General features: G+C 29.1%; 1 long non-coding RNA gene across 1 annotated transcript; it reads right to left on the bottom strand.

Annotated features, from left to right (window-relative positions):
• Positions 1 to 311: 311 nt before the first annotated feature.
• On the bottom strand, positions 312 to 9,089 carry LOC105851444 (uncharacterized). The gene is made up of 2 exons (XR_012161314.1): positions 8,856 to 9,089; positions 312 to 714 (listed from the first exon to the last, which is right to left on the bottom strand). It is a non-coding gene; the product is annotated as an uncharacterized lncRNA (long non-coding RNA).
• Positions 9,090 to 9,604: the final 515 nt, after the last annotated feature.

Raw genomic sequence — 9,604 nt, 5'->3', positions numbered from 1 at the left:
ATCCCTTTCACTATATTGAGGGTTCCTATTATATTATAAACTCCATTTATAAATTTTTCTTCTTCCAACTTTTCCATGATTCTATCCAACAAGAACCAGATTATGTTTGAAAACATTTTACCAAAATATTTCTTTACATGCATGTAGTAAAAACAACCTTATAATTACTCCATTTGAATGAAACCTTCCCTTAAAACCTCTATTTTCTCAATTAACCCCAAATCAGTTTTTTATTTTATTTTATTTTTAATAAAAAAAACCCAAGATTTCTACTCACGCACAAGAAATTATGATAAATGATCACAAGAAAGGAAAAGAAGCAACTTTAGTTTGAAATTTGCTTAATCCTACTCAGGTAGAAAATAAAATCTTGTTCCATCATGAGTGACTACTGTTTGAACCAAGTTAGTTTTCCACATATAGATTTAATGTTAACAAAAGTATTTTATGCGAACAAAAGTATTGTTTGAACCAAGTTAGTTTGCATTTGAACATATGCCTCTGCAAGTAACATGTATTTAAAGGTTACAAAGATTGACTCTGATGTTTGGATATGAAGTCTGGGTCTGAAGACTGAGTCTAATAATTGAGTCCAAAGACTGCCTCTAAAGAATGACTATGAAATTGAGTCTGAAGATTGCCTCTGAAGACTGAATTTGAAGCATGCCTCTGAAGCCCTTGCATGTCTCTAATGTGTACAAACTCATCATGCCTCTAAAGAGTTCATATCAAAGTATAATTAATTCTGAAGAGATTGGTCAAATCATAAATTCAAAGCTCACAATCCGTTGATCAAAATGATGCAACACACTCCAAATGTTGCCTATGATATGCAACCTCTAATGTTGCACTGACTCTAAAGTTTCAACAAGATTTATGACAAGAAGATATGGATTATTTAAAAGAAGATTTGATCAAAATTTATTACAAAAAAAAAAGAATTATTTACAAGAAGATTTGATCATAATTATTACAAGAAGATATGAATTATTTACAAGAAGATTTGATCAAGATTTATCATAAGAAGTATGAATTATTTACAAGAATATTTGATCAAGATATATCTACAAGAAGATACAAATTATTTACAAGAAGATTTGATCAAAATTTATCACAAGTTGATATGAATTATTTACAAGAATATTTGATCAAGATTTATCTACAAGAAGAGTTGATCAAAATCTACAAGAATATATGATCAAGAATTTTTTATAAGATATAATCAATAATTTTTTACAAGAAGAAACACTAACAAGAACATACATTTATTATTTGCAAAGATATGATTCAGATTTTGCAAGGTTAAAGGAGAAATCCTAACCTATTCTAGAAATAGATACTCAAGGCTGAAGAAGAAAACAAGAGAACTCACAAGTACAAATTTTTCTAAGTCATTATAATTTATAAGGTTAAGGTATAGAGAAACACTTGATCAAAAAAAAAAAAAATTTTTTTAAGTGTTTTCTAGTATGAAAGTCATTGTTACAATCAACTTGTTAGAAGTAAACCAATTTGTTCCAAACTCTTGTAACCCAACCTGATAGTGACTTTTGTGTTGCTCAAGCAATCTATAGATTTTCAGGTTGTGTCGAGAAGACTTGACTTGTAGAGCCAGAGTGTTTGTGTTCCTTAAAAAGTCTTTAAATGTCAGGTTGTTTTAAGAAGATTGACTTGTAGGGTTAAGTGTTGTGTAAGTCAAATTTTAGATTAGTGGATTAAATGTTTCTAAGTGAGGAGACTGAACGTAGCTATCAAGTTGATGGTGAAATAAGATAAATTCTGTGTCACTTTAATTCTGCAATTGTTGTTTTATTTTTGGCTCTGATCACTGAATTCGATTACTACTACTTTTATTCTAAATAAGTCACCAAATCATCAGACCAGTTTTAAATATCCATTCTATTGGTGACAGTCATATGCAAATATTAGGCATAGGCATTTAAGAAAGATGCATGCAAGTATCAACACTGCTAAAGGTTAACATGCCATTCCTTACAAATTTTATTTCATCCTAACAATAGCTATCAAATATACAACTCAGAATTTTATCCTCTATCCCATGAAATGTTCATAATAACAACATGATATTAAGGAATAAATGTATCATATATCTTTTTGTTCTAACAAATAATCTCAAGGAAGAATTAGCAAAAGAAGAAAATCACATATTCAATTACTCATTTTCAAAATCAATGATAAGCATTTACGGTCACAACCAAAACAAATTCCTGACTTTTAAGTCAATTCATCTACTTAACCAAACACATAAAAAAACACATTTTTATCTTCCTACTCCTCACTTTTCCGAATTTAAACACAATCATAAATAGATAACATCCCATAGATTATAAATTTTCCAATAGATAATAAATCCAACGTTATCAAAATAGCTTTACAAAACATTTAAATTCTTTTCCATTTCTTGAACAACCCATTAAGGTGGCCAGCCCCCAACACTCTGTCCAAGGTAGTTCATAGAATAACCATTATATAGATATACTACTTACTGACATCCTAGTAATATTTCTGCTACTACTTCAGTAGTAGTAATTTTATTTGATTTTTGCAAGATCTGACATTTAATTTTTGTTTCATTTAACTTTTATATTATGATATTTAGCATGTAAAATTAATTACCATTTCATATAAAAATTAAATACCATTTAATATTGATTGCAGGTTTGAACAAGAAAGGTTGCACAATATCTGGTGTTCCATATACCATTATACGGTACGTCGGTTTATGTCCACACTTAGACATATATAGAAAATTAGAAGATTACACACTAATCATCCATTGCTAGTTTGTGGATATATAGAAAATTATCTGGCTCATTCTAGTGTTCCATTATTCCATATACGATCTGACTGATTCTAGTTTGTTGATATATTCTACATTGTTTAATGAATTGTTGTTTGTTATTAAGAACAAATTGGATGTTGAGAGCTGTAAAAACTTAAAAAATAAAAGTTGTAACCCTTTGTGAGCTAGAATCCACAAGAAATGAATAAAAAATTGCAGAGAAAAAGCAAGATTAAGTATTAAATACCATAATCAAAATCAAATTTTGAACAGAGCGTATGAGAAATGGAGAAAAACCATATCACAATGAAACTAGCTTACTACAATGAATCCATTTCGTAGAACAAAGTAATCATCTTTTGAAACTGAATTATAGAACTGCCGCATAAAACCACCTATATATGATTAGTGCATGTGGTAAAACATTTCATGATTTTTAAGTTTTAAGGAATTTTTTATTTCAAATTTTTAACTTAAGGTTTTATGTTCACATTTTAAATTAAATTCAACTTATATAATTCACACTTAATTAAGAATTACTACCATCCACATCAAGGGAGAATAATTATTCCATAATTTCAAATGACAAACAGAAAATCAAATTGACTTGTCATCTGTTTATGGCATAATTCTTCAACGTTGGTCTTGTGTTTTACGTTATATTATGAGACTGATTTGTGTTTAGATGCATTTTATTCAAATTGATCATCTATGAGATTGTGTTTGGAATTTTTTTACAAAAATTGGTAAAAATAAAGATGAGATTGAAAAAGTATTTTTGTAGTAATGAATTTAGTATTGGAAAAAACCTTAATTCTGGGACTTCTCGTCTAATTTGTCATGTTTCTCTTTGTAAGAGTATCATGTTGAACCTTTTTAATCAAGATGAACCTCCTAACATGATTAGAATCAACCAAAAAAATCCATTGTGATTTGCTTGTTGAAGCTATTATTGCACATGATCTTCCTTTCATCTTTGTTGAGTATGAGAAAATTCGAGTATGGGTAAATTATTTGAATCCTTATGCTGAAATGGTCTCTAGGAATATCTTTGTGTCGGATATTGAGAAAATATATAACAAAGAGAAGACTAAGCTTAAGAATATCATGGGTAGGTTTCCAAATAGAATTTGTCTTACTTCAGATATTTGGACAACATCTACTAGTGAGGGTTATATTTGTTTAACCGCTCATTTTGTTGATGAACATTGGAAGTTAACCAGTTGTGTTATCAACTTTTGTCGAATGAAACCCCCAGATAATGTTATTGCATTGGAAGCCACTTTGTTTGATTGCTTAAAGCAATGAGGAATAGATAAGAAAGTATTTTCTATTACTTTGGATAATGCTTCTTCAAATGATAACATGCAAGACCATTTGAAAAAACATTTATGTGTGCAAAGCAATTTGCTAAGTGATGGTAAGTATTTTCATGTTCGATGTTCAGCGTATATACTCAACTTAATTGTTCAAGAGGGTTTAAAAGTGGCCAATGAAGCACTCAAGAAAATTAGAGAAAGTGTCAAGTATATTAAAGGTTTTGATGGAAGGATGATTAAGTTTAAAGATTGTGTTAATGATGCGGAAATAAGCCTTACAAATGGTTTAAGGTTAGATGTGTCTACAAGGTGGAATATCACATATTTAATGCTTGAAAGTGCCTTAAAATATAGAAAAGCATTTGAGTTTTTCCAAGTGGCAGATATGAATTATAAACATTGTCCATCTAACGAGGAATGACAAAGGGGGATAGCATATGTGAGTTATTAGAACCATTTTATCATATCACAAAATTGATATCAGGATCTTCATATCCAATTGCAAACTTGTATTTTATGCAAGTGTGGAAAGTATAATGCATCTTAGAAGAAAACCAAGATAAAGTAGATGATGTCATAAGGGAGATGACTACAAATATGAAAAGAAAAATTGACAAATATTGGAAAGATTATAGTGTGGAAACATTGTATCCATCCTCATCTTGAAAGCATTAAGAGTAGTGTAACAATACTTCAAAAAGGGAACCTTCAAGCGCGGATCAAGAATAACTGCAAATGGTAGTACCACACTATAATCTTTCCAATATTTGTCAATTTTTTTTCTTCATATTTGTAGCTATCTCCCTTATAACATCATCTACTTTATCTTGGTTTTCTTCTAAGATGCACTGTACTTTCCACACTTGCATAAAATACAAGTTTGCAGTTGGATATGAAGATCCTGATATCAATTTTGTGATTTCATAAAATGGTTCTAATAACTCACATATGCTTTCCCCCCTTTCCCATTTCTCGTCAAATGGACAACGTTTATAATTCATATCTGCCACTTGGAAAAACTCAAATGATTTTCTATATTTTAAGGCACTTTCAAGCATTAAATATGTGCTATTCCACCTTGTAGACACATTTAACCTTAAACCACTTGTATGGCTTATTCCCGCATCATTAATACAATCTTTAAACTTAATCATGCTTCCATCAGAACCTTTAATATACTTGACACTTTCTCTAATTTTCTTGAGTGCTTCATTGGCCACTTTTAAACCCTCTTGAACAATTAAGTTGAGTATATGCGTTGAACATCGAACATGAAAATACTCACCATCACTTAGCAAATTGCTTTGTACACACAAATGTTTTTTCAAATGGTCTTGCATGTTATCATTAGAAGAAGCATTCAAAGTAATAGAAAATACTTTCTTATCTATTCCTCATTGCTTTAAGCAATCAAACAAAGTGGCTTCCAATGCAATACCATTATGTGGGGATTTCATTCGACAAAAGTTGATAACACAACTGGTTAACTTCCAATGTTCATCAACAAAATGAGCGGTTAAACAAATATAACTTCACTAGTAGATGTTGTCCAAACATCTGAAGTAAGACAAATTCTATATAGAATCCTACCCACGATATCCTCAAGCTTAGTCTTTTCTTTGTTATATATTTTCTCAATATCCGACACAATGGTATTCCTACAGACCATTTCAGCATAAGGATTCAAATAATTTACCCATACTCGAATTTTCTCATACTCAACAAAGCTAAAAGGAAGATCATTTGCAATAATAGCTTCAACAAGCAAATCACAATGGGTTTTTTGGTTGATTCTAATCATGTTAGGAGGTTCATCTTGATTAAAAAGGCTCAACATGATACTCTTACAAAGAGAAACATGACGAATTAGATGAGAAGTCCTATAATTGTGCCCAAAATTAGGGTTTTTTCCAATACTATATTCATTACTACAAAAATTGCATGCAGCTTTTTCAATCTCATCTTCATCTTTACCAATTTTTGTAAAAAAATTTCAAACAGTGAATATTGTTTTCTTACATGTATCATCGATATTTCCAAATACTACAAAAGGAGTTTCATCTTCTACATTCACATTTATATCCATAGACTCCATACTATAATCTAAAAGAAAGTTCATTTGCATTTAAACAAATATCATACAACTAAACAATCTCATAGATGATCAATTTGAATAAAAGCATCTAAACACAAATCAATCCCATAATATAACATAAAACACAAAACCAACGAAGAACTATGCCATAAATAGAGGACAAGTCAATTTGATTTTCTGTTTGTCATTTGAAATTATGGAATAATTATTCTCCCTTGCTGTGGATAGTAGTAATTATTTATTAAGTGTGAATTATATAAATTGAATTTAATTTGAAATGTGAACATATAACCTTAAGTTAAAAATTTGAAATAAAAAATTCCTTAAAACTTAAAAACCATGAAATGTTTTAACCACATGCACTAATCATGAATCATATATAAGTGTGTTTTATGCGGTAGTTCTATAATTCAATTTCAAAAACTAATTACTTTGCTCTACGAAATGGGTTCATTGTAGTAAGCTAGCTTCATTGTGATATGGTTTTTCTCCATAGTTCTCATACGCTCTGTTCAAAATTTGATTTTGATTCTGGTATTAATACTTATCTTGTTTTTTCTCTACAATTTTTTATTCATTTCTTGTTGATTCTAGCTCACAAAGGGTTACAACTTTTATTTTTTAAGTTTTTACAGCTCTCAACATCCAATTTGTTCTTAATAACAAACAACAATTCATTAAACAATGTAGAATATATCAACAAACTAGAATCAGCCATACTGTATATGGAATAATGGAACACTAGAATCAGATAATTTTCTATATATCAACAAACTAGCAATGGATGATTAGTGTGTAATCTTCTAATTTTCTATATATGTCTAAGTATAGACATAAACCGACGTACCTTATAATCATATATGGAACACCAAAATCAGCCAGATATTGTTGTGCAACCTTTCTTTTCCAAACCTGCAATCATTATTAAATGGTATTTAATTTTTATATGAAATGGTAATTAATTTTACATGCTAAAAATCACAAATATCATAATATAAAAGCTAAACGAAACAAAAATTAAATGTCAGATCTTGCAAAAATCAAATCAAATAAAATTACATGCAAAAATTTATTAACAGCCAAAAATCAAATAAAATTCAAACAGAACACAACAATGATTCTACTTTTATTCCTCATCGATCTTAACCATAAAATTATTAATTACCATCTTCGTAGGTTTTATTATGTTTAATAATAAAATGCACTAGACTAGAGCATACATTCTTGGTAATCACTGTTTAACCCGGAAATCAAAGTAAATACTGAAAAGAATGAAGCAATAACGATGAAATTATGTAGTTTGTCAACGAAGCAAAGAGGCTATATGCGTAACATTAATGCGTGCGATTAAGAAAGGTAACTACAAACCTTGATGGGTAAATGACTTCAAAAAATCAACATTGACGGTGGCCTGAACACCAATCAATGGTGAAGAGAATGAGAATCCACCGTGACGGTGGTCGGAACCAAACGAACGGAGGAGGAAATTGAAGGCGCTGCTTTGATTTAGGGTTTCATCACTTCCATGATTCTAATTTCTGAGGTGGAAACCGTGAAAAAATGAAAACAAAAAAGGGGACCAAAAGGCCCTTTGGCCCAGGTCCACAAAAACTAAGAAAAAGTGGGTTAGGGCTACACAAAAAATTCATTAAGGGGGCTCAAAATTTGGGGACTAATAAAAAGTTTAATAAACGGGGCTTGTGATTATGGGCTTTTTTGATAGTCGTAGCCCTGTACCTATTGGTTATGACATTCTTATATAAATTTAATGGACAATTACTTATTTATGTTCAATAATTGTATTTAATTCTATATAATGAACATCATTAAGGTAAATACTTTCAACATGCACAATATTATGAAAGTAAGAGTTCATTCATGTTTGTTCATCACTAAAAAGGATGAACCCTCAAGGTAATACAATTTTCATATAATTAATTTATCAAACATTCAATATGGAATAATATCAACCATGTCAGGATTAATAATTTTTTTTACAAAATAGCATTTGTAACTTACTTCTAAACAAACTTTTCTCCTTTAATTCTAAACAAACTTTTCTCCTTTAATTCTAAACAAACTTTTCTCCTTTAATACCTAATGAAAAGTAGGGAACCACATATATAAATTGAAGCCCCATAAGTATAATTTTCGGAACAATTCTCAATTTTTCACATACCACTTGCGTAAAAAGTTATGCTTGAAAGAATACAAGTAGGTCAGGCTGTAAACAATTTGTATAACAGCAGAAAAACTGCAACTTTAGTGATTTTATTAAAATAGCATCTGATATTGGATATTATTCAAAGACCACTTTTTGGAAAGATTAGGAAGTCCAGATAATTGAATATAAATTTTATTTTTCAGATTAGTCATCCTATTAATGCAGTTTAATAAAAGTGTGTATTAGTATAAAAATAGAATTACAAATATTGTCCAATTTGTAACCCAATTTTCTAAATCAATTCTAAATGAAATTTCTTGAAACAAATGCCTATTTCAAAGGACAACAACACCATTTTTTTAATCAAATATCTTATATGCAATTGATGCGCAAAGTAAATGAATATGTCTCAACCAATTATTCAATAGAAACACCAAAATCCTAATAGAGGTTTTTGAGGAGAATCTATGTTACCTTGAGTTCTTCAAGAAGGGGAAAATCAAACTTCTAATTTCATCTTCTACCTTTGAACCTTAGTTCAACTTCATATTCTTAATCACATTTTAAAAGCCAAAACCATGATTTCATTCTCGTTCTCTTTTCTTTCTTCCTCTTTCTCTCCTTTATCATGTTCGACTGCCTCTTAAGTTTTTTTTTTTCCCTTCGTTTGTTTATTTCATTTCTTTTATTTGGGGGTAAAAAATAAGAAATGAGGTGCATGTGGGGTTAAGTAGAAAACTCCAACTATACACCTCACTTTCTAACTAATGGCAAAGTTGTCCTTACAATAAATTGGGCTACTTAGAGTTTTGGGTTTGGGATGATGATTGAACTCTTAATTTTATATAAATCTTATAGTTCAAGAATATGCATAATGTTATACAACTATATAAATACTACTTTTAACAATAAGATTAAGAATATAATAATAATAATAATAATAATAATAATAATAATAATAATAATAATAATAATAATAATAATAATAATAATAATTTTGCAACAATAATTTTACAGACAATAATTTGGGGTGTTAAAGATTTCAAATTATTTTCTAACAATTGATTTTTATGACTCAATTTACAATTGACTTAAAAAATAAAAGCCAAAAATATTTAACATTTAGGATATGTTTCTTAAAATTAGAAAGTTAAAAAAAACTTCTATATTACCATAAAAAGTATACATATTTTCAATTTAATATTGATAACAATGAACCTCTT

The sequence above is a fragment of the Cicer arietinum genome, chromosome 7 (assembly GCF_000331145.2).
Source record: "Cicer arietinum cultivar CDC Frontier isolate Library 1 chromosome 7, Cicar.CDCFrontier_v2.0, whole genome shotgun sequence".
Lineage (NCBI taxonomy): Eukaryota > Viridiplantae > Streptophyta > Magnoliopsida > Fabales > Fabaceae > Cicer > Cicer arietinum.
The sequence above is the reverse complement of the archived record's forward strand: the minus strand, read 5'-3'. Positions and strand labels throughout refer to the sequence as shown.